We start from the raw sequence: 8,531 nt of genomic DNA, 5'->3' as shown, positions 1-8,531 counted from the left end.
TAGTCAAAATCATAAAGACAAAAGGTAGAATGGGGATTGCCAGAGGTGGAGGAAGAGGGAAATGGGGAGTTACTGGTTAATGGATACAGAATTTCAGTTTTGCAAGATGAAGAACTCTGTACATGGATAGGTGGTGATGGCTGCACAACAATGTAAATGTACTTCATACCACTGAAGTGTGTACTTAAAATGCTTAAGACTAAATATTATAGGTGTATTTTACCATAATAAAATTTTTTAAAAAAGAATCAGGGGGCTTCCCTGGTGGCGCAGTGGTTGAGAGTCTGCCTGCTAATGCAGGGGACACGGGTTCGAGCCCTGGTCTGGGAAGATCCCACGTGCCGCGGAGCAACTAGGCCCGTGAGCCACAACTGCTGAGCCTGCGCATCTGGAGCCTGTGCTCCGCAACAAGAAAGGCCGCGACACTGAGAGGCCCGTGCACCGCGATGAAGAGTGGCCCCCGCTTGCCGCAACTAGAGAAAGCCCTCGCACAGAAACGAAGACCCAATGCAGCCAAAAATAAAAAATAATTAATTAATTAATTAATTTAAAAAAAAAAGAAAAAAAAAAGAATCAGTTATTGATACATGCTACAGCATGGATGTCCCTTAAAAATTATGCTAAGTGACTTAAGTTGATCCCAAAGACCACATATTATATAATTCCATTCACATGAAAGTCCAGAATAGGGAAATCTACAGAAAGGGAAAGTATTGATAGATTAGCAATCACCTAGGGCTGGGGCTTGGAGGAGGAAGATGGGAAGTTAGGAAACTGATAGCTAAAGGGGAGAGGAATTTCTTTTGAGGTGATGAAAATGTTCTAAAATTGACTGTGGTGATGACTGCGTGTATCTGTGAATATCCTGAAACCATAGGGTGTTTTTTTGTTTCTTTCTTTTGGTGCGCCATGTGGCTTGCGGGATCTTAGTTCCCTGACCAGGGATTGAACCCTGACCCACCACAGTAAAAGCCACGAGTCCTAACCACTGGACCCCCAGGGAATTCCCCTGTAACCATTGAATTTAAAATTTAAAGGAGTCCAGTGTATAATATGTGTATTATATCTCAGTAAAGCTGTATAAATAAATAAATTCATTAGTTTTGATCCAATCTGCTAAGCATATTAAGAGTTTCCAGGGGACTTCCCTGGTGGTCCAGTGGTTAAGAATCTGCCTTCCAATGCAGGGGACATGGGTTTGATTCCTCGTTGGGGAACTAAGATCCACACGCCATGGGGCAACTAAGCCCAGGCGCCTCAACTAGAGAGTCTGCTGCAACTAAGACCCCACGCAGCCAAAAATGAATTAAAAAAAAAGAAAAAAAAAGAGTTTCCAGGTACATCCCAATTTAAATAACCTTTTATTTATTTATTTTTTTATATCAGTAAAAATAAGAATTCGATTGCCTTATGGATATTATACCTGTTTGCATTTCAAAGTTCTCTAGAGAAACACTAAAAAACAGATATAAATTTCCTTCCCGTGTAAAATGTACTCTTGAAAGTTTTATTGAGCACATCTCATAGCTTGTGGTTGGTCTGAGAGGAGTCCCTATGCTCAGGCTAGCTAGTGTGTTCAAACTTCCCACCAGAGACAACTTCTCTCAAGACCTCGGGATCTTTAAAGTAACAAATGTGTGGGAGTGGGGAAGGAATGAGTGGATGCCTCAGCGCTGTCAACAGTCAAGGATGCAAGTGGAGCCAGACTCTATTACATATGATCAGGTAATTAAAAAAAATTTTTTTTCTTGACTATTCTTTTTTTTTTTTAAATTTATTTATTTTTGGCAGCGTTGGGTCTTCGTCGCTGCGTGGGGGCTTTCTCTAGTTGCAGCAGTCAGGGGCTACCCTTCATTGCGGTGCGCGGGCTTCTCATTGCGGTGGCTTCTCTTGTTGCGGAGCTCCGGCTCTAGGCGCGCGGGGCTTCAGTATTGTGGTGCACAGGCTCGGTAGTTGTGGCTCATGGACTCTAGAGCTTAGGTACTTGTGGTGCATGGGCTTAGTTGCTCTGCAGCATGTGGGATCTTTCTGGACCAGGGATGGAAACCGTGTCCCCTGCACTGGCAGGCGAATTCTTAACCAGTGCGCCACGAGGGAAGTCCCTCGTCAGGTAATTTTTAAGTGTGCTTGTAAACAAGGGTCACAGTTCCATGAATGGCCTCGAAGCATTATCCCAAGACCCTGACTCTGGTAGGATAGCAGGCGCTCCTGTTCTAGTCTACCTGGCCTCGGGGGGCTCCTCCTGCCCTGGCCAAGGGCGTTTCTCCATCTGGAAACTGACACTGGAATTCCCTGTGCACACTTGTTTCCCGCTTTCAGAAGGCGCTGTAGTGACGGACCAGGGGCCCAGGACCAGTTGTGGTTAAATACCAATATCTGGTGGCAACAGACAAGCCCACAGATACATCCGCACGTAGGGGCGGAGCCTTAAGAACTGTCCAATCAGGGACGCCGCTGGGGTAGGTGGGTGGGGCGACGCTCCGTAAACGGCGTGGACGTTTCTACTCAGATCATGCAGGTTATGGCTTGGCGTCTCCTCTCTCCCGGAGGGCTCCGTCTGGCTCTGCTGTTCCGTCTGTCGCGTTGTGACCTTCACCAGCCGCGGGAGCCGCCGTGGGAGCCGTAGTGGCGACTCCGGGGGACGCCGGAAGCCGGGAAATGGTGAGTGCGCGAGACTGGGCGTCCAGAGACAAGAGCTGGACGAAACTGGCCATGGCGGAACCCGGGCCTCCCCTCGGTCAACCCCAGAGTTTGCGGAGCCGAGTCCGCCTCCGGCGCCGCTCAGACCTCAGTCCCCTCTGGCTCGCAGCCTGGGGGCGGGGCCGGCAGTCGGGACCCCGGGCGTCTGGTCCCGTCACTGCGGGCGGCAACTTCGGTTCCAGGACCGGAGCCTTTCTGGGCAGCTCTGCGCCCACAGCCCGTCGTTTGCCCCAGATTGTGCGGTGACCACGAGGATGGTCAACAAGGGACAATCCTGAATCAGTCTTCGTGGTTCGTGCGTGGGAGGAGCTGTGGTCTGGGGGGGTGGGTCCCCAGTCCCGTTTTCTCCTGAGTTTTCCGGATGTTTGGGAAGCAGGGCTCAAATCTACGACCCTGTCCCCTAAATCTAGCTCTTCCGAGGACTGACAGTTAGTGCCTGAATGTCCAGATTCCATCCCACAGTTTGAAACGCAAGCATCTGTCCTCCGGTCACGGCATCATTATCAACTGTTTGTCTTATATGGTGCATTTCAAATAGACGCAGTATTTTATTTTATTATTATTATTTTGTCAAAAGTTGCACAACTTTAATATCTGGAAATTGTGTACCCAGGGGATTATGTTGAGATAGTATCTAGGACTGTATGGGGGCTCTTGTCCTATTTATTTATTTATTTATTAAATTAAAAAAATTTTATTGGAGTATAGTTGATTTACAATGTTGTGTTAGTTTCTGCTGTACAGCAAGGTGAATCAGTTATACATATACGTATATACACTCTTTTAAAGTTTCTTTTCCCATATAGGTCATTATAGAGTATTGAGTAGAGTTCCCTGTGCTATATAGTAGGTCCTTATTAGTTATCTATTTTATGTATAATAGAGTGTATATGTCAATCCCAGTCTCCCAATTTATCCCTTCGCCCCTTCCCCCTTGGTAACCATAAGTTTGTTTTCTACATCTGTGACTCTCTGTTTTGTAAATAAGTTCATTTGTACCATTTTTTTAGATTCCATATATAACCGATATCATATATTTGTTTTTCTCTGATTTACTTCACTAAGTATGACAATCTCTAGGTCCATCCATGTGGCTGCAAATGGTGTTATTTCATTCTTATGGCTGAGTAATATTCCGTTGTATATATGTATCGCATCTTTTGTATCCATTCCTCTGTGGATGGATGTTTAGGTTGCTTCCATGTCCTGGCTATTGTAAATAGTTCTGCAGTGAACATTGGGGTGCATGTATCTTTTGAAATTTAGACAGACTATTTTTTTGGCTGCGTTGGGTCTTCGTTACTGCATGCAGGCTTTCTCGAGTTGCGGCGAGCGGGGGCTACTCTTCATTGCGGTGCACGGGCTTCTCGTTGCGGTGGCTTCTCTTGTTGGCGGAGCCGGACTCTAGGCGTGCGTTCTTCAGTAGTTGCGGCACATGGGCCCTAGAGTGCGCGGGCTTCAGTAGTTGTGGCGCATGGGCTTAGTTGCTCTGCAGCATGTGGGATCTTCCCGGACCGGGGATCAAACCCGTGTCCCCTGCATTGGCAGGCGGATTCCTAACCACTGCACCACCAGGGAAGTCCCATAGATGCAGTATTTTAATTATCATTTTACCACAGAGCCAAGGACAGCTTTTTAAAAGATTTATTTCTTGGCTGTGGATATTTTACGTGAGAGAAAGCTGAGAATAACCACCTGGAACCACATTACATGAAATCCTCGTGCCCTCCCTCCGAGATCTTCCCTATGGGAAGTGCTGTGGTTGGAAGTTCCTCTTGGGAAACTTTCATGGCTAATCTGTCCTGCCAGCACTGCCCCTCCCTGGTTTTGTCACACTGAAAAGTTGTCCAGTAGGACTTGGGCTATTTTACCATGCATGTGCATTGTGCACGTCCATTATTTTATAGAGAACTAAAGATGTGATCAGTAGTTTCAAGTTGTTTAGATATCATTCTTAGTAGGAGTAGGTGATAACACAGCACAAAAGGCAAGAAACAATCACTTTCTAAGTTACACAAACAGTAATCAAAATCACCAATAGGAGTAACAATGTCATCAGTAAAGATTTAAGCCAAGATCCTCCAGAACCAAACCATTTCCTAGTATTTCCCCTAAACTGGGAAGAGAATCATTCAGAGCAGAAATTTGATTCTTCATATGTGTTATAAGATGGGTTATGTTAGAAAACTCATCAGGTATAAAAACACAACATTCAGGATGTATTATAGCACAAGTTTCCCATTTGGAAGCAGTTAAAATATCGAGAGCCATACGATTCTGTAGGACTTTTTTCATTGTGGAAACTTCTGAATTGAGCACACTAATAGCCTGATTACTGTTATTCAAGGCTTGCTGGGTAAATTTTGTGAAAGCCTTTATGTGAGTAATAACATTTTCTACTCCAAGTGAAGGAACAAATATCTCAGCCAAATGATCATACCAGTGGAAAACTGATTGAATCCAGTGTGCTCACATTAAAGGCAGATTGTCAGGGTTTGTTTCCAAGCTTACCTCTAGTTGACCCTGGGCCCAAGGGAAACCAATTATGCATTTTTCTAGCCAACCTGGGGGAAGCCAAGACCATAAATTTGTTCCACAGATCCATTGGGTTTCATTAGGAGCCACCCAGTATATTCTAGGCTGTCTCAACCAGTCAATTCCAAACCAACCACTGTTTTTTTTTTTTGGCCACGCCATGCAGCATGCAGGATCTTAGTTCCCGACCAGGGATCGAACCTGCGCCCCTTGCAGTGGAAGCTTGGAGTCCCAACTGCTGGACCACCAGGGAAGTCCCAAATTACTGGTTCTTTTTTTTTTAAATTAATTTTTATTGGAGTATAGTTGCTTTACAATGTTGTGTTAGTTTCTACTGTACAGCAAAGTGAATCACTATACACATACATATATCCCCTCTTTTTTTGATTTCCTTCCCATTTAGGTCACCACAGAGCACTGAGTAGAGTTCCCTGTGCTATACAGTAGGTTCTCATTAGTTATCTATTTTATACGTAGTATTGATAGTGTATATATATCAATCCCAGTCTCCCAATTCATCCCCCCTCCCCCTCCCCCCTGAATTACTGGTTCTTAAAGTTATAGTATGTTGACAATTTTCAGGAGGTATTCACCCTAATTTATGAATGCCGTTAGGTTGATTATCTTTGGTATACTTGGTTTGCTCCCAGCAAAGAGGGGCCCTCATATTTATGTGGCCATATCCTGGGATTGGCAAATAAATCCATCCCCTAAGTGAGGGATAACACCACCAGAGAGATGGGTACTTACATTTTTAGGTTTAACTCTAGCACGTTGTTCTGATTGGGACTGAGTAACATCTAGTGAAAACGAATATTTATGGCTGGGTTCAGAACAGGTGTCACTAATTGGCCATGTAAGAGGGTCCCACTTAGTGTTTGGTTTTTTTTTAAAAATTTATTAATTAATTTATTTTTGGCTGCGTTGGGTCTTCGTTGCTGTGCGCAGGCCTTCTCTAGTTGCTGCTAGCGGGGGCTACTCTTGGTTGCAGTGAGCAGGCTTCTCATTGCGGTGGCTTCCCTTGTTGCAGAGCATGGCCTCTAGGTGCGCGGGCTTCAGTAGTTGTGCCTCATGGGCTCTAGGGCGCAGGCTCAGTAGTTCTGGCACACGGGCTTAGTTGCTATGCGGCATGTGGGATCTTCCTGGACCAGGGCTTGAACCCGTGTCCCCTGCAGTGGCAGGCAGATGCTTAACCACTGCACCACCAGAGAAGTCCCCTGCTTAGTGTTATCAGCAGTAGCTTGTATGGTACTAGAGTTTCTTTTTCTAAGATAAAATCCCTGAGGACTGGCCAATCAGAACCCTGGAGAGGTGAAATCCACCAGGGTAATCCAGAAGTGCTGGATGTAGGTAATTGGCCACAAATCCAGCTATTGGATTGATTTTTGAAGCTTGCATGTGATTGAACCCAAGAAAGAAATACATTTGGCTCATAAGCAGAAATGTGAGAAATCAAGGTAATCAGTACGCAGGCCTAGTCCAGCATCTTGAATAAGTTGTCTACTTCAGGTGTCATCTTCTCATCCTGGTCTGGTAGTGCTGGTTAGTAGAAGCTGTGTGTCAGAAACAGGAGTTGCAGTCCATTCAGGAGAGGAGACATTTTTTAAGGTGATAAATGTGAATCCAGGAGCTTACTCCTTTAAGTTTTGCAGCACAGGGGTTTGTTAGTAATACCTGATATGGCCCCTTCCAATGTGGCTGTAAAGAGTCCTTTATCTGATGTCTTTTCCAATAGACAGAATCTCCAGGTAATAATCTGTGGTCCTTAAGGTCTTTGTCTCCAGGGAGCTCACTGTGAAAGGGATTAGTTACTACCTTTTCGTTTTCTTTAAGTGCTTTAATGAGCCTTTGACAATAATGTAATATATCTCCCTTAAGTAATGCTGGTTCATACATGCCTTCATCTAAGCACATAGATCACCCAGTGATTACTTCAAAAGGAGACAATTGATGTTTACCCAAAGGAGGGGATATAAGTTTGAGAAGCACCAGTGGGAGAGCTTCTGGCCATGAAAGATTAAAAGCCTCTGAGAGTTTTGACAATTGAGTTTTGATAGTATGATTAGTTCTTTCCACCAATCCTGAAGATTGGAGATGATAAGTACAGTGAAAATGCTGCATTATTGGTGAAATATCACAAATAGATTTAATTACTTGTCCAGTGAAGTGAGTCCTTTAGTCACTATGCAGCTCAGAAGGGATCCCCCAAACAGGAATTGTTTTTTTAAATTTATTTATTTATTGATTTTTGGTTACATTGGGCCTTTGTTGCTGTGCGCAGGCCTTCTCTAGTTGCTGCTAGCGGGGGCTACTCTTGGTTGCAGTGAGTGGGCTTCTCATTGTGGTGACTTCTCTTGTTGCTGAGCAGGGCTCTAGGCGCACGGGCTTCAGTAGTTGCAGCACTCGGGCTCAGTTGTTGTGGCACACGGGCCCTAGAGTGCACAGGCTTCAGTAGTTGTGGCGCCAGGGCTCAGTAGTTGTGGCTTGCGGGCTCTAGAGCGCAGGCTCAGTAGTTGTGGCGCACGGGTTTAGTTGCTCTGCAGCATGTGGGGTCTTCCCATACCAGGGCTCGAACCCGTGTCCCCTGCATTGGCAGGCGGATTCTTTACCACTGCGCCACCAGGGAAGTCCCAGGAATTATTTTTTCCAGTAGCAATTTACTGTTAAATCTGTTGCTTTCCTTCAGGGAAAAGCTTCAACCCAGTGTGAAAACATACAGATCATTACCAAAATATATGTGTATCCTTGAGATGGTGGCATTTGGACAAAGTCTAATTGCCATAACTCCAGGGGTCCTTTATGAAGAGGAAAATGACCTTGTGACTCATGGAGTTGTTTTCTGGGATTATATTTAGGGCAAATAGTGCACCGGGCATATGTCTTATGGGCTACCATAGGGGAGGGCTTCCAGATATACTGTTTCCCCCATAAAATTATTTTTTCAGGAGCCAAATGGGTCAGGGAATGCACATGCTGGAGTAAGGGTAACCGAGCCCCTATAGGCACTATAGGTCTCTTATTTGGTCCGAACCATATTTGTGAGGTGGGATCAAAGAATCCTCCTTTCTTTTTCCATTTTTGTTTTTCATCTTCTGGTACTAATTTTTGAGCCTGTAGAAAAAGTTTCTTAACAGTTACATTGGGTTTGAGCAGCAGACATCCTTGAAGTTGGACAGAAATGGAACTTAAAGTATCTCATTTAGCTGCTATGTCAGTGAATTAATTCCCTTTTGCCTTTATTGAATCAAATTTGGAATGTCCAGGTATTTTAATAATTGCCAATTGTTTAGGTAATT

General features: G+C 44.7%; 1 long non-coding RNA gene across 1 annotated transcript in view; it reads left to right on the top strand.

Annotated features, from left to right (window-relative positions):
• The first annotated feature begins 241 nt into the window (after positions 1-241).
• Positions 242-8,531, top strand: part of LOC309624721 — a 47,851-nt gene continuing 39,561 nt past the window's right edge. The window contains exon 1 of the long non-coding RNA XR_014242097.1: positions 242-2,661. This is a non-coding gene — a long non-coding RNA (uncharacterized lncRNA). The remainder of the gene's footprint in view (positions 2,662-8,531) is intronic.

This window comes from Balaenoptera borealis, assembly GCF_965194805.1.
Source record: "Balaenoptera borealis genome assembly, chromosome: 2".
NCBI classification, from domain to species: Eukaryota; Metazoa; Chordata; class Mammalia; order Artiodactyla; family Balaenopteridae; genus Balaenoptera; species Balaenoptera borealis.
Note: the sequence above shows the minus strand (reverse complement) of the source record. Positions and strands in the feature narration are given on the sequence as shown.